Here is a 17,231-nt window from a genome sequence, read left to right on the forward strand (position 1 = left end):
TGTCACAGTATTGGTTTTGATACTGCAGCTCGTACACAAGATCAGACTTTCATCTGACTTTTCTGTGGATTTAGGTCCGAAGGGTATTGGCCATGAACTTGTTCTGCATACAAACGGCCCGACATTTTCAGCGAAGATTCACAAACCACGTGGTTTCTCAGCTCTTTACCGCCTCCCTTTGGGCAACTTCTGCTATTGTTGTCTGATGTTTAGCATTGGTTCTGAGCATGCGTGTTTGTACTTTGGATTTTAGTTGGACGGACTTGTGTACACACGATCGGATAATCAAACGTAACAGATTTATTACCAGACAGTTGGTGAGCATGAACAGCCAACATTTGTTGTCGTTAGAAAGGATACGTGAGGCATAGGAGATCAATATCAGGACACCACATCCCATATTGACAGAAGAAATTGGGAGGGGAGGAAGGGTAACAAACCCCGGGACTTTTAAACGGTGTCAGTGAATAAAAAATAATATAATAGATAGAAAAATATAATTTATTTGAAAAAACACATACATAAAAACGTGGAAGTAAACACAACCACACAGTATACAGATGTGCGTAGCTTCAGAGAGAGCCACGTTCATGGCTTGTACATGGAATGCCCATTGCCCAACATGTTTCGCCCCAAACGGGGCTTCATCAGGAGCTTAATACAAGGCATGCTATAACGAGAGAATAATCATGTATGGGTAAATCAATACAACATCAAGACAGTAAATAAATAACAAGCTCAATGTGTGATCAACACTACTCAGGACAAGTACAATATGCATAGATTAGCGTTTTTTATCAAAAAAAACAAAAATACAGAAAAGGAAAATAATCACAATTAGTCTAAAATGCAAAATACATAAATACATGAAAAAGCATTATATAATCAATGCTGGACAGAGACACTCACCCAGGAAGCAGCGGATCCACAGTACGCAGCAAGAAAAAATATATATTGAAATACAATGAAGGTTAATGAAAGGAATATGGGAAATTTAAATTCCCATATATATGCCTCACACAGGATGCCTTCCAGGAATTGATCGATCCCACACAGAACCGGATGGCTGCAGTAAATAAAGCAAAAAGTATAGATATGCATAAATGCATTAGAATACTTCAATCCGCAAAAAAATGGGGTGAAGAGATTATTGATTTTTATGTCAAAATGACAATTTTTAAATGGGGCTACAGTACCTGAAGAGGTGTAACTAAAAGAGTAGAGTCATAAAATAGAGCTGACTGCAGGAAAGAGAGATCCTCAAGGCTTATCAGTCTCCATGGTCTCCTCAGACAGATAGAGCAGTCAGAACCGTCCAGCCAATCTCACTGTTTGAAAACAAACAAACAGTGAGAGTCAAAGAAGCTGCACAGAAGGATCAATATTTAAAAGTCAAGGCTAAACAAGCCAGAGTGTTGTAAGACAATCCCACAGTCTGAGAAACACTCAGAGCAAGGGAAAAGGGGTTTGAAAAAAATCAATCAACACATACCTGCAGTGGTGGAATGTAACAGAGCTGCACCTGCAGCAATAGATAGTTCCTGGGCTTGGAAAGCCCTGTCAGTGGTATCAGCCGCAGCTGAGCTTTAAATACCCCCCAAAAAGAGGGCTGGCGTCTAACATCGCCGACCAGGGGCGGGCTTAAGATTGATGTCATGTGACATCCTGCCCAGCGCTGCGTCACATGCGTCCGTCCCCAACAGGGCAGAGAAGGTGGCGCCGATGGTGCGGGCGCCATCTTGGAACCTGGAAGGATTGCCAGAACATAATGCTGGCGTCCTTAACAGCAAATGTCCCTCCTTTCTAAGGATGGGAATGAGGAAAGGGGAGGACACCGGAACCTAGAGGGAAGCAGGGATGGCACTCAGACATCATAAAGGGGATCACTCGGAAGGGAGTTAGTGACCATTATTCCCTGTTGCCGAGTGCGCCCCTAGTGCCCGTACAGCCAAATGTGGAAAAGATCAAGGAGGCAGTAAAGTAGATGCGGGGCATATGAAATAAAATAAAAATGATAATTTGAGAAAAAGGTTCTAGCTTATACACGAAATGGAAATGTTTTTAAATATTTTGAATCAGAAACTCAAAAATTAATAATAATGAAAATTAAAATAATCAAATTTAAACTGCTGCATAGATTTCACAGTTTATTCATATTTGCATTTATGTATGTTCTGCAGCGTGTATTTCTGTAACTAGTCATTTGCTACATCCCAATGGTAGATCATTTGCTGGACATCTTCACCAATCTTGCGGACATCGGGTCCAAATCTATGCAGCAGTTTAAATTTGATTATTTTAATTTTCATTATTATTAATTTTTGAGTTTCTGATTCAAAATATTTAAAAACATTTCCATTTCGTGTATAAGCTAGAACCTTTTTCTCAAATTATTATTTTTATTTTATTTTTTATGCCCCGCATCTACTTTACTGCCTCCTTGATCTTTTCCACATTTGGCTGTACGGGCACTAGGGGCGCACTCGGCAACAGGGAATAATGGTCACTAACTCCCTTCCGAGTGATCCCTTTATGATGTCTGAGTGCCATCCCTGCTTCCCTCTAGGTTCCGGTGTCCTCCCCTTTCCTCATTCCCATCCTTAGAAAGGAGGGACATTTGCTGTTAAGGACGCCAGCATTATGTTCTGGCAATCCTTCCAGGTTCCAAGATGGCGCCCGCACCATCGGCGCCACCTTCTCTGCCCTGTTGGGGACGGACGCATGTGACGCAGCGCTGGGCACGCCCCTTCGGGGCGGGCAGCGGCTGTGTCATGTGCGCCTGTCACGCCTCCCCTCGGCTAAGTGGCTGCAGGATGTCACATGACATCAATCTTAAGCCCGCCCCTGGTCGGCGATGTCAGACGCCAGCCCTCTTTTTGGGGGGTATTTAAAGCTCAGCTGCGGCTGATACCACTGACAGGGCTTTCCAAGCCCAGGAACTATCTATTGCTGCAGGTGCAGCTCTGTTACATTCCACCACTGCAGGTATGTGTTGATTGATTTTTTTCAAACCCCTTTTCCCTTGCTCTGAGTGTTTCTCAGACTGTGGGATTGTCTTACAACACTCTGGCTTGTTTAGCCTTGACTTTTAAATATTGATCCTTCTGTGCAGCTTCTTTGACTCTCACTGTTTGTTTGTTTTCAAACAGTGAGATTGGCTGGACGGTTCTGACTGCTCTATCTGTCTGAGGAGACCATGGAGACTGATAAGCCTTGAGGATCTCTCTTTCCTGCAGTCAGCTCTATTTTATGACTCTACTCTTTTAGTTACACCTCTTCAGGTACTGTAGCCCCATTTAAAAATTGTCATTTTGACATAAAAATCAATAATCTCTTCACCCCATTTTTTTGCGGATTGAAGTATTCTAATGCATTTATGCATATCTATACTTTTTGCTTTATTTACTGCAGCCATCCGGTTCTGTGTGGGATCGATCAATTCCTGGAAGGCATCCTGTGTGAGGCATATATATGGGAATTTAAATTTCCCATATTCCTTTCATTAACCTTCATTGTATTTCAATATATATTTTTTCTTGCTGCGTACTGTGGATCCGCTGCTTCCTGGGTGAGTGTCTCTGTCCAGCATTGATTATATAATGCTTTTTCATGTATTTATGTATTTTGCATTTTAGACTAATTGTGATTATTTTCCTTTTCTGTATTTTTGTTTTTTTTTATAAAAAACGCTAATCTATGCATATTGTACTTGTCCTGAGTACTGTTGATCACACATTGAGCTTGTTATTTATTTACTGTCTTGATGTTGTATTGATTTACCCATACATGATTATTCTCTCGTTATAGCATGCCTTGTATTAAGCTCCTGATGAAGGCCCGTTTGGGGCGAAACATGTTGGGCAATGGGCATTCCATGTACAAGCCATGAACGTGGCTCTCTCTGAAGCTACGCACATCTGTATACTGTGTGGTTGTGTTTACTTCCACGTTTTTATGTATGTGTTTTTTCAAATAAATTATATTTTTCTATCTATTATATTATTTTTTATTCACTGACACCGTTTAAAAGTCCCGGGGTTTGTTACCCTTCCTCCCCTCCCAATTTGTTGTCATTAATTCAGCCAACAATTGTCTGATGGAGCATACACACGGTCAGATTATCTGAAACAACACGACCATCAGACAATTATGGCCATAAAATTGGATTGTGTGTACAGGCCTTTAGACTGAGAACTGAGCCATAACATGACCGCTGATCTTGTCTTGTCCTTGTCTGCTCAGAGTGGCGATTGTCAGTCACCGCTCTCTGCTCTGCCCCTCCAGCACTTACTGGAGCACCAGACTGGAGAGGGGGCATGTGCAGTTGGCTTTGGCACTAATCACACACTGAGAGCCAAAGCCAGCAGTCAGACAACTAGGTGGGTCCTGACAATATGCCCTGGAGTGGCTCTGTGATGTTAGCCGATAGTAGGCAATAGCCTGCCTATAAGCTGACTCTGGGTCAGAGGACAGCAAAAGCAAGTGTACTCCCATGACCCCTAAGAGAAGTATGGTCAAAAAAAGCTTTCCTCGTACTTCTCTCCTAATTGGTTAAGATTTATAGACAAACCTAATGTAAAGGTCTTTTAAGAGCATTCTCTTTGCTAGAGCTCTAATGTGTCAAAGAAAATGTTATTCACACACCATTGGGTTGTTATATAAGCATATATGTTTGTTTCAAACAAGGAAATGCATGTATAAAAGCATGTGTCAAAAAAGGTAATTTCAGGTTCAAAATTAAAAGTAGAGGCATACAGTACAGCTGTGTAGCAAAATAAATTTCAGCTTTATCATGCCATCACAAATACAAATGGAGATCTCACTTCTGAGAGGTGTAAGAAAACATTCACTTTATCCTATTCACATCATTACTAGTAATAAACATTACAATACCTGAGAGCAGTAGTGTGCCACAGTCTTCAGAAGTGCAATTCCTGTGCATATAAATTATAATGAAATGCAGCTGCCGCCGTTCACATTAAAATTAGAAGATGAAAAGCAATTACAAGGTTGAGGGAATTAAAATTTTAGCAGTTTTATAGCATATGATAAAATATTACTTTATTGTATTGTCCTTCACAGTTTAAAAAAAAAATAATGTTAAACACATTAGCCTCTGAGGTGCAGTAAGTAATAACAACAGCACTTAAGCATACCTCCCAACTTTGGAACTTGAGAATGAGGGACATTTTAGGGAGATAGTGACCTGCAGCGCGCTGTGCGCACCGCAGCAAAAAGTGGGTGCGGCCAAACAGTGGTGGGGTCTAAAGAGGCACAGTAAAACAAAACCTGGACTTTCTAGTATCTATACAATATACATTGATTGCTCTGCCACAAGCTGGAGTCACACAAAAAGATATATAACACCAGACCGCCCCTATACTCCTTGATAACACCAGACCCCCCTATACCCCCTGTACTCCTAGACAACACTAGACCCCCTATACCCCCTGTACTCCTAAATAACACCAGACCTCCCTATACCCCCTGTATTCCTAGATAACACCAGACCCCCCTATACTCCTAGTTTAAACCAGACCCCCCTATACTCCTAGAAAACACCATACCTCCTGTACTCCTAGTTATCTAGGAGTACAGGGGGGGTCTTGGTTATCTAGGAGTACAGGGGGTCTGGTGTTAACTAGGAGTACAGGGGGTATAGGGGGGGGTCTGGTGTTAACTAGGAGTATAGGGGGGCTGGGGTTAACAATGAGTACAGGGTGTATAGGGGGTCTGGTGTTAACACCAGACCCCCCCCTATACTCCTGGTTAACACCAGACCCCCCCCTATACTCCTGGTTAACACCAGACCCCCCTATACCCCCTGTATTCCTAGTATTTTTTGTATGCAAGACAGATACACACAGACTGCGGGGACTTGTAGTTCTTGTATACAAGACAGATACACACAGACTGCTGGGACTTGTAGTTCCTGTATATCCGCTTCTCTCCCAGGATATCCGCTTCTCTCTCATCCTTCAAACTTCTCCTTTCCCCTCAAACATCTGTATAGACACTGATTGCCAGTACCGCCGGCGTCCTGGCAACCGATGACGTGATTTGCAAGCGCGCACTGTGAGGAAACTACCTCTTATCAGAGCGGCTCTCTCTCCCAGCTTCTCCCCCGACTCCTGGCTCCAAGCTGTAAAGGTAAGAGTGGGCTGGGACAAAGGCTAGACAGGTTCTGTGGAGGCAGAGTTTACATGTGAGAAGGAGGGGGGGGGGGTGACATGGTAGCCAGTCTAGAGCAGGTCGGACTGTGCCTCCTATAACACCCCCCAGTCCTTTCGGACTACAAGTCCCAGCAGTCTGTGTGTATCTGTCTTGTATACAAGAACTACAAGTCCTAGCAGTCTGTGTGTATCTGTCTTGTATACAGGAACTACAAGTACAAGACAGATACACACAGACTGCTGGGACTTGTAGTTCCTGTATACAAGACACATACATACACACACACATACATGCATCACAGTAAACTGACCTGCTGAACTGTGCAGACCCCTGGCATTCTCTGCTACACACGGGGAGGGGGCATGGCTGAGCCGAGACTGGGGGGGGGGGGGTTTCAGTGAATGCAGCCAGCAGGAGAGCTCAGTGAGTGAAATCACAGGGCAGCTCTGAAGGGCTCTGCAATATCACTTGTGCTGCCGAAAGGACTGGGGGGTGTTATAGGAGGCACAGTCCGACCTGCTCTAGACTGGCTACCATGTCACCCCCCCCCCTCCTTCTCACATGTAAACTCTGCCTCCACAGAACCTGTCTAGCCTTTGTCCCAGCCCGCTCTTACCTTTACAGCTTGGAGCCAGGAGTCGGGGGAGAAGCTGGGAGAGAAAGACAAGAGGTAGTTTCCTCACAGTGCGCGCTTGCAAATCACGTCATCGGTTGCCAGGACGCCGGCGGTACTGGCAATCAGTGTCTATACAGATGTTTGAGGGGAAAGGAGAAGTTTGAAGGATGCGAGAGAAGCGGATATCCTGCTGGCAGAAATCCTTACTGTCTGCAGTGAAGATACTCCCACTGAGTGGAGCCCAGTGTCCGAACTCACTTGTTCTGGCACTGGGCTGCGGGAATTTAGCCCTGATCGCGGGACTTACTGCAAATCGCGGGAAATTCCCGCGGAATCCGGGACCGTTGGGAGGTATGCTTAAGGCTGGGTTCACAGCATGGGGTCCAGTGCGTCCCTGTTCACCAACTCAGATGCGAATAAGGTCCAAATTGTTACCCGATTTTGCACCTGAATCGGAAACCAAAGATGCACAGGACTCTTTTTAAATGTGAACCACAGATGCCCCGGAGCTGTGTGAACTGGCACCATCCTGTCAAGTAAATTGTATTCGGGGGAAACTCGCTTCCAATTCGCATATGTGTGAACTCCACTTAAAGCTGTACTCAAGGATTCTTAAGAGAAAAGAGCAGCTTACAAGCATTGAGCAGCAACAGAAAAATGTGCAAATATAAATGTCCTGTACTGTAGTTTATGAGTTAAAGTGAATCTGAACTAATCGATTTTATGGTTTTAAAAAACAGTTATATTAACAGTCAAACCATCAATTGGCTTGTTTCATAACTAATCATGGCAGCATCATGGCATTGTCAGATCACAGAGGCTGATATGACAGCTTCCTTGGCTAAAAAGGATAGGAGGGTTTAGTTCCATTTTAAAGCGGTATTACACCCAAAAACAAACATTATATTGGGCTCCATTCACAAAGCTGTATCTTACCTCATCTGAGTATGCGGTAAAATAGAGCACAGAGTTTTTCAAAAAAAGTTTTTTCACTTTCACTAAAAAAATGCTACTAAAATACTGCATGAGTTATGAGCAGTAGCCGGTGTCCTTAATACAGGCTGTAAATAGCTGGTTGTTAAAGTGGTTGTAAACCCACATTTGTAAGTTCTACCAATAGGTAAGCCTGTAATAAGGCTTACCTATATATAGGTAGTGGAAATATCTCCTAAACGTGTACAGTTTAGGAGATATTTCCTGTACACTGTGCCGATTATGTCATCAGAGAATGCACTGTGAAGAAACGGACCCCTGTGTCGTTTCTTCACTGGTATCTGCCGTGACTGATGGCTCACACGCGCATGCGTGGGAGTGATGTCACGAGGCTCCGCCTGGAGTCCGTGGCCCCAGAAGGAAGAGGGCAGAAGATGGATGTGGTGACCAGCAGGGACACCACTGGCTTCATTTGCAGGTAACTGGCACATAATGAGCTAATATGCGGTGCATACTAGCTCATTATGCTTTTACTTTGCAGGGTTTGCAGGGAACAAAGAGGAAGCAAAACACATCAGGGTTAACTTCCTCTTTAAGGAATGGGCAGCTGCAAGTGTCCTTAAAAAACAGTAACTGTCATGGTTGTTAAGGGCACGGTGGCCACCCGCTCCTTAACAACCAAGGAGTCATCAGCTGTCTGCGGGATCCTAAAGTTGAATGCAGCTGAATGTAATAAAAAAAATAATAATATATGCCGTCAATGAAAAATGTAAGAAAAATGTTGTGGGGTCGCCCCCCAATAAATACCAGGCCCTTAGCCGAGCATGCAGCCCGGCAGGTCAGGAAAGGGGAGGTGAGTGAGTGAACCATACCAAGCCACATACCCTCAACATGAGGGGCGCTCCCTATATATGGCATGATGGGACCACTACCTATTGGCATATTTTTTCCTTTTGGGACAGGCTTTCATTCCGGTTTTATTTGGTATTTACCGAGTGCTTTTTCTTTCTGCAGTAAATACTGCATAAAGCAATAGTGAAATTACATTTTCAGGATCGCTTGCAGTGTATGAGAAAACACCTAAATACCACATGCGATCTGGTTCTGAAAATGGACCCCAGTGTAGCTTACTAGACCTTTGATGTGGTCAGCTGCATTTATTTTCCTTTTTAGCCTTTTTTCCTTTACTTTCATCTGGTGATCCTGCAAGGAGGTCTGTTACTTTTCAATTTTCTTTAACATATATCACTGTCCAGCAAAAGTAGCAGTTCAAGGATTGAGATACACCATTTACCACTGACAGAGGTCAGCTTTTTTTTTCATATATTACTTCCTAATAGGTAACATAAAAGTCTGTTACTGTGAAAGCAGGAGTTTGGTTTTAATTTGTTAGTCAATTTATTCTAAACTTGCTAGTTCTCCCATCACTACTTTCTCACCAGATTGGCAATGTTGCTGTCCAAACACCCAAAGGCTGCCCATAGATTATGCAGTTTTCTTTCCTTCAATCACAGGTTGAAGGAAAGAAAATTGCTCAATTCCCCCATAAACACAGTCGGTGTTGATGGGGTAATCTATCCCGCTACACTATTGTATTCTGACAGCAGAAGGTTTCCCTGCCAGAGAACACAATGATTAATGCTGGCAGCTATAGCCGCCAGCTAAGATCTGTCTGTCCATATGGAAGATCTGGCACCACAACATTGTGGGACTGGCTGCAGGAAGCAGAAAGAGACAGCAGGCTCCCCTTCATGCAAACAAGGAAGATTGGAAACGTAAGACGGGACCTGTAGTAGGACAGCAGGGGAGAGGACAGGCAGAAGAGGACAATGCTGATGCTAGGCTTGCATATTATTACAGAAGAAAAAAAGAGCTAAAAAGGTAAGTGGGAAGAAGAATGAAACTTTTATTTCAAATTTTCATTGGGAGGGTGAACTTCCTCTTTAACTCACTGACCAACAAGAGAAAATAAAAATTTCTGACTTTCCTTTCTGTATGCTTATTTCAGGTCAGTAACTCATTATGTAAATTAGATGGTGGCAGCTTGGCATCAAGCAACTTCCGAAAGATGGCAGCCTCCTTTTCCATTTTTCTGGATAGGTTTATTTAATAAGATTCTAGGCATTAGCTTTACTTCCCCTAGTCATCCATTCTAAGTTGTTGTCTTCCTGTCCTAGAATCCTAGGAGGAAGTGAAAGAAAATATCTCAGAGTTATGGGAATCCTTCCCTTAGTTGCTACTGAACAAATATCTGCATCAAAACATTTACCCCCCTAATGTTCTGGGGACAACTGTACAATGTTGCAATCCCCATAACATTTTGTCTTTCCTGCAATGGTGACACAGACCATAAAAATTTACAGTGGTTCCAATAGTTCCCTACGCAAAGAAAGAAAATAAACTTTGGCTATACATGCAATATGAAAAGAAATACCTTTTTTTAGTGGTTTTTACCACTAAACTGAAAAAAAAAAAAACATCTTCCACAGGGTGGTGCTCTCATGTTTGTGTTTTGAAACTAGAATGTCATGCATTGGGATACAAAGAATATATATGTATTTTTCCAGAAAAAAAAATAAAAATAATGAATCACTGCAGCCAAAGTTCATTTCACTTTACTCTTAAAACCAGTATACACACCAAACCAAATTTGACCATGTAGGTTTAGGGTGCTGCAGTAACTGCCAAGTATTGCTATAAAAACATAGAAGAAATATGCTGCCAGCACCCCTTGGATCTTTGTTTCCAAGTTCAATCTTTTACCAAGAAATGGCAACACAGTGCAATGTTTCTCAGCCACATAGGACCCCTTTAACACATGCCTGATGAAGAGGTGCTGTGTGGTTTTAACACTGAACTGCACAGTGATTTCCAAATAAAAGATTGGAATTTGCACCAAAGGTCAGAGGTCTGCTGGTGACATTTTTGTTCCCGGAGTTCAATAATTATTCATTGTAGGATTCATTTCTAACTCTTATATACATACCTCATACACATCATGTGTGAAATGTTCTGATAGAACAGCTTCTCCATTTCATATTTCTATGAATCGCTTGCTGCAACCTATCTATTTTGACAGAAAACTATTTTGTTTGCTCCTCCGACTGCAGGGTACCACAGATTGAAGGTCAATATTATCACACACAAGGTTATAGTGGTAAAAGTGTCTATAATAAGGACTGCCATTGTTGTCTGACCACCCAAACAGTGGCTGTATTATCTGGCTGCATTATCTGATGCAGCTACTGTTCAGCCAATCATTTTCCAGCCGGCTCCATAAATTGAATGCCAGGTAAGATTGGCCAACCACTAAATGAATTTTATACAGTATTGCCAGCTTAAGCCTTATAAAAGAAAGAGAAAAAAAAAAAAAAACAGTGGCCCATACTAACAATCCAACACAGACTTTTGAGTCACTTGCAGCTACAGTTCAGTAAACAAAATCATTCATTACTTGCCTCTTTACCAAATTAGTGTAATCACATTACAGAGAAAACATCTGCTCGTTTTGCACTGCAACATAACCGGGGATTATACTCCCTATGCTAGGTAAACAAACAAGTTTGATAATGCTACATGCTTTATTCAATATACATGTTATTGTCAAGAACATTAAGATCATTATGCTTCATTTTCCAATATGCTGTGGTAAATGAACCAATAGACGATAAAAAAAAAAAAATAACTTAATCTGTTAATTTTACTAGACATATGCACTGCACCCCTAGCTTTATTTATTGAGGAAGAGGCCCTTGGCCCCATGCTCAGATAAGGGCCTGGTATAGGTTTTGGGGGAAACTTTTTTTTGGTGTGGGGTTCCCCTCAAATGTTTATGTGTGTGTGTGTAGTAAATATTTTGCTGCTCTGTGCTAAAATAGCTTAAACAAGGTTTTGTAGAAGGATATAAAGGTAACCTTAAAGTTGCTTAGCTGACCACTGACTATTTTGTAGCAAAGCTGTAGACTATGTGTAAATGTCTTGTTCTTAAGATAGAGAGCGTACAGAAAAATAAATAGAATAAAGCCCAACTCCAGCCAAACATTTTTTTTTCATTTTATATATAGTGAAATATAGTTATAACCAGTGACGGCTGGTGCTCCAGCCAGAGGGGGGCAGCAAACAAACCACCCCCCGGGTGGTACACAGAGCACTGAGAAATCTCTCTGGGTGGCCAACTCCTAAATCCTGTAAATCCTCTCCCCTGCCCGGTCAAATCGATCGCTTCTCCTCTTGCCAAATTGTGCTCCTCCTGTTTCCTGATTGCCTGGGAGGACAAGCAGGAAGACAATAGCAAATATTAATTCTCTATTGTCAGACAACTTGGTGGGCTCGGGTCACAGTGCTCTGTGCCCCAAGCCCACCCTTTGTTTCAACAATTAGTCTCAGGCTCTAAACATGTGTTTAAAAAAAAAAAATACACCCATTGGAATCCATGTATCTGACACCCTGCATGTACAGTACAGACCAAAAGTTTGGACACACCTTCTCATTCAAAGAGTTTTCTTTATTTTCATGACTATGAAAATTGTAGATTCACACTGAAGGCATCAAAACTATGAATTAACACATGTGGAATTATACATAACAATAAAAGTTTGAAACAACTGAAAATATATTTCATATTCTAGGTTCTTCAAAGTAGCCACCTTTTGCAGCAGACACATCTCTAGAACTGTTAAGAGGAGACTGTGTGAATCAGGCCTTCATGGTAGAATATCTGCTAGGAAACCACTGCTAAAGAAAGGCAACAAGCAGAAGAGACTTGTTTGGGCTAAAGAACACGAAGAATGGACATTAGACCAGTGGAAATCTGTGCTTTGGCCTGATGAGTCCAAACTTGAGATCTTTGGTTCCAACCCCCATGTCTTTGTGCGACGCAGAAAAGGTGAACGGATGGACTCTACATGCCTGTTTCCCACCGTGAAGCATGGAGGAGGAGGTGTGATGGTGTGGGGGTGCTTTGCTGGTGACACTGTTGGGGATTTATTCAAAATTGAAGGCATTTTGAACCAGCATGGCTACCACAGCATCTTGCAGCGGCATGCTATTCCATCCGGTTTGCGTTTAGTTGGACCATCATTTATTTTTCAACAGGACAATGACCCCAATCACACCTCCAGGCAGTGTAAGGGCTATTTGACCAAGAAGGAGAGTGATGGGGTGCTGCGCCAGGTGACTACCTCTTGAAGCTCATCAAGAGAATGCCAAGAGTGTGCCAAGCAGTAATCAAAGCAAAAGGTGGCTACTTTGAAGAACCTAAAATATGAAATATACATAAAGTGTGAAACAACTGAAAATATAATTCCACATGTGTTAATTCATAGTTTTGATGCCTTCAGTGTGAATCTACAATTTTCATAGTCATGAAAATAAAGAAAACTCTTTGAATGAGAAGGTGTGTCCAAACTTTTGGTCTGTACTGTAGATTAGGGGCCGGGCGCATGGATAAGGGAGGTAGCGCTCCTGCGCCTCATAAGGAGCAGTCGCCACTGGTTAGAACATACCGTATTTATCGGCGTATGCTGCACACTTTTTTGCCCTGAAAATCAGGGCAAAATCGTGGGTGCGCGGTATACGCCAATACCCGCGCCGAGTTTGAATAGTACACTCGGGTATAGTCGGGCAGTCTCGGCTCCTTCCGCGCTCACGTCCTGGATGTACATCTGCCCGACAATACACGAGTGTACTGCGCTCTGTATATGTCGGCGCAGTATTCAAACTCGGCGCGGGAAACAAGCGGGGAGGACGCCGCACCCGACGAAGAGGACACCCATAGCCGCAGACGGACGCCGGACCCGACGAGGCCGCCGCACAAGACACCAAAACTGTAAGTACAAAAACACTTTTTTCCACAGGAATCCACTGCAACTTTAGGGGTGCGTGCTATACGCGGGAGCGCGCTATACCCCAATAAATACGGTACTTTCTTTGTCGCCTATGTTCACAGTGAGGGAGGTTTTCTATTTGATTTGTGTTGGACTGGAAGGGAGTGAAGTTCCCTTTAGCAAAGACACAGGAAGCGATAGAAACACATTTCTAGTACTGCGGGAAAGAGCTTCTGTTTAGATTTTTGGCTGCATCCCCGAGGGAAAGACTGGCCCTCACATCCTGTTCAAGTGAAGAATGTCAAACAGAAAAGGAAGAGACATCTTCACTATAGGAAAACAAACATTTTAAACCCAACAAAGCCTCCAATGGTTCGCTATCTAAACCCCCAAAAATGTAGACTGGGTATGGTTTCAAGCCCCCACCCACCCACACTAAAAAGTGTTAAAGAAGGATTGAATGTATGCCAACAACTACTGAGTCTTCACCACATATATCAGGACACCTGCATTAGGAGTTCCGCTTTGGGCATAGAGGTCATAGTCTTTAATACTACAGTATGTCTAGAAAATGTGTTCAATGTATGTTTAATGCAGCACTGTGCAAAATAGTAGCCAAAAAGCCTTTTGCCCATCTTGTTTATTTATATAACGCAATAGGAATTCTGCAAACATGCATGGGTGATACCAGAACTGAATATCTCTGGGAATTGAACAAATATATATGGATATATATTGTATGTGTGTATAAATATACTGTATATGCTTAATACATTGAAAAGGTTCATACATTTCTGTACATAATTATTTTTTACATTTTTATAGAATGGTAGCAATATGCACCAAAATGGCATCTTGCCTGCACACATAGGGCAAGCAATGAATTTAGTGGATTCATAGCTCTTTCCAACCTGGGAAGGTGAGAGTTAATACATTTAACATGCCTTGCCAATCCACAGACGGGTACCAGTACTTTCTGAATGTCCATTTAAAATACGCAAAATAGAATTCACTTAGAGTGCACTTTGGGTTATACAACACAAAAGAAAAATCAGATCGATATTCCTGCAAAGAAACTTTGTATATAACAAATGTATTTATTTCCATGTTTTTTGTAATTTACTTGTACATTGAAATATATAATCAAAGCTTATCTTTTTTCCCAAAAATGTATGCTTACTCAAATTACATTTTTTATTCTTTCATACCGTATGAAAACTTTAAGTTGCCAATAAATCTTTATTACTACAAAATAATCTGCTTACAGGATTACTTTGTAAAGCTTTTCTTTTCTATTCAGACAAGAAGCCAGCAATATTGTTCAGACGGTGATATATCTGGTCAAAAGTGTCACCAATCAAAACATTTTGCAGCATTTAATGCAATAGTCATAATACATGAGCCATAATTACATGTATTGAATTCTTATGTTTGGTGAGACTAATAACAATTGTACTTTAGCAAAATAGGTGGTAACCATCATGTACAGGGTACATAATTCAAGGGAATATATGCTCCTGGTCTTCCACAGAAAGTGCGGTCGTGTTTGTACTGTGTGTGTGTAGCACAGATAGTACAGCAATAGTTGCACAGAATTTTGGAGACCAGAGATTCCAGGAACACAAAAATAAAGGAGAGCAACTCTAGTAGCAAAAAGTTGTAGAGAGGGAGAAGAGGTTGGGGAGTAGTTGAAAAATAGAATAGATGAGTAATTTTCAGTAAACCGGAAAAAATCTATTTAGTGGAATACAGTACAGGACACAGGGGGACTGATTGTGCAAAATTCTTGCTGCCCAACATTTATGGAACTGTTGATCAGTTGCAGAAATTCACCAGAGTTATTCAGCTAGGTAATATCCATTTTTTTTACCCGTTTCAGAGTGTGCATGAAAAAAGCACACCTATTGCAAGTATGTCATTGCATTGCAAGCATGTTTCAAATTGATTAAGCAAGTAGGTTTAATATATTGCAAGTTGAGCACACATGGAAATGTCTGAATTAAATAAATGTAAATGGGAAAAAAAAAAAAAACTGAAAAACATACTGGATCTAAAAAATAGAGTCCATGTAAAGGAAGAATGTCCGATACCTACATGCAGATGCAGTAAATGCTTAGCGGATTTGCATTTGATTATGGCTCAACAATGGAACACACTTTTTTGTTAAATGCCGAATGTACACCGAGATCTTGCTAGTTTGGCATAGAAGCACATTCATAGCTTTATTAGTCAACGCTTAGTTCACTTTACATTTTCATTTTGCAATTTTTACTTGTTTTTTTATTCATTTGTATTTTTATGCCCTTATACAGTATCAGTGCTATACATTTTTAGCTATGTAATACATTTAGGCAACTTAGAAAGACAAGCAGTGAAAGGACTCATATACTGTGTGTGTGTGTACGTATACATATATATAGTGACATTGGGGGTTGTTAAGCTCAAGTGAATAGATGCGTTTTTATGCAGGGAGTCCATATCAGACAGGCGTTCTAGTTAAGGGCCTAGTAGCCCACGTTTATGGAAACAGAAAAACAAAAGCAAAATGTCCAATCAGGATTCCCACCCAGGAGGTTTAAACTTCATTCAGCACACAAATGAAAAGCATACCAAGCCACCTGGCTCTATTGTCAGTAGTTCCTCTGCTTGCTTTCAAATAGAAAATTCTTTTTAGCCCCCTGGACTCACTGGCTCCCTGACTCTCAAGGCTGGCCAGCCTTTCTCAGTCCCTGGGCAAATAATCCCCCCTTTACATGGGATGCAGTGCCTTACATGGCAGACTGCTTTCCAGACGCAGGTCTGTCTACACACAGCAAAAACAAGCTGTTCACTCTCCACCATCCTCTACCTTCTGCTCCTACCAGCCCCTTATTATATTGATTGTGTGCACCTGAACACACACCCTGCTGGCTGTCCACAAGACCCAGACACAGGGTTGGAGATCCCATCACACCCAAGTCTCTGCAGGATCTCCAAACTACACAGCCCCAAAAATACAGAAAGGAGAACCAGACAAAAACTGGATGAAAGAATCCAAGATCATTTTAATTGTTAGTAAAAAAAAAAGTCACATAAAAACAGCCAATGTGTTTCGGGGCAACAACACTCCCCATTCATTGGGGCTCAACACAGAATAAAACTTGAAATTAGAGAAAATAGTATCAGAAAACCTCAATGAAAGCACTTAGAACTCTGATGTATGTCCACACAGTGATTTTGTATTACAGTGACGATTTTATCACAATTTATAATCCACTGGAGTTAGTATGTTATAAGCAGCAACAGTTTGAGTCATAAAAAACATAAATTGGGCTGTCAAAAAACATACGTATGTACACTGCAGCTACTTGCCAGCTGTAAGAGATCGTAAAAAAAATAAATAAATATTGTGTTCACTGCAGTGAGTGGGACCGCAGGATACATCCTTCAGGAGATAAAGGACACCACGTGCTAGGCTGCGGCTTCCGACCAGCAGAGGCTGCTATAGAAAATCCACCGGAGAATGGAATTCCTTTGTGCGGGGCCAAAGCACCCTACCTTTGAATGCCGAGAAATGCGTCTAAAGATTTAAAATTGATAACAGCAGCAAAACAGAATATAAAATAAATTAATGCCAGTTAAGGTGAATCAATGAGGTGAAAAGGTGAAAAAATAATCAAAACATCTATTGAACTACATAAATA

General features: G+C 41.7%; 1 long non-coding RNA gene across 1 annotated transcript; it reads right to left on the reverse strand.

Annotated features, from left to right (window-relative positions):
• Nucleotides 1-505: 505 nt before the first annotated feature.
• On the reverse strand, nucleotides 506-1,628 carry LOC120914460. Its single transcript, XR_005743680.1, has 3 exons — nucleotides 1,493-1,628; nucleotides 910-1,328; nucleotides 506-670 (listed from the first exon to the last, which is right to left on the reverse strand). It is a non-coding gene; the product is annotated as an uncharacterized LOC120914460 (long non-coding RNA).
• Between the last annotated feature and the right edge of the window lie 15,603 nt (nucleotides 1,629-17,231).

Source organism: Rana temporaria, chromosome 9 (genome assembly GCF_905171775.1).
Source record: "Rana temporaria chromosome 9, aRanTem1.1, whole genome shotgun sequence".
In the NCBI taxonomy this organism is placed as follows: domain Eukaryota; kingdom Metazoa; phylum Chordata; class Amphibia; order Anura; family Ranidae; genus Rana; species Rana temporaria.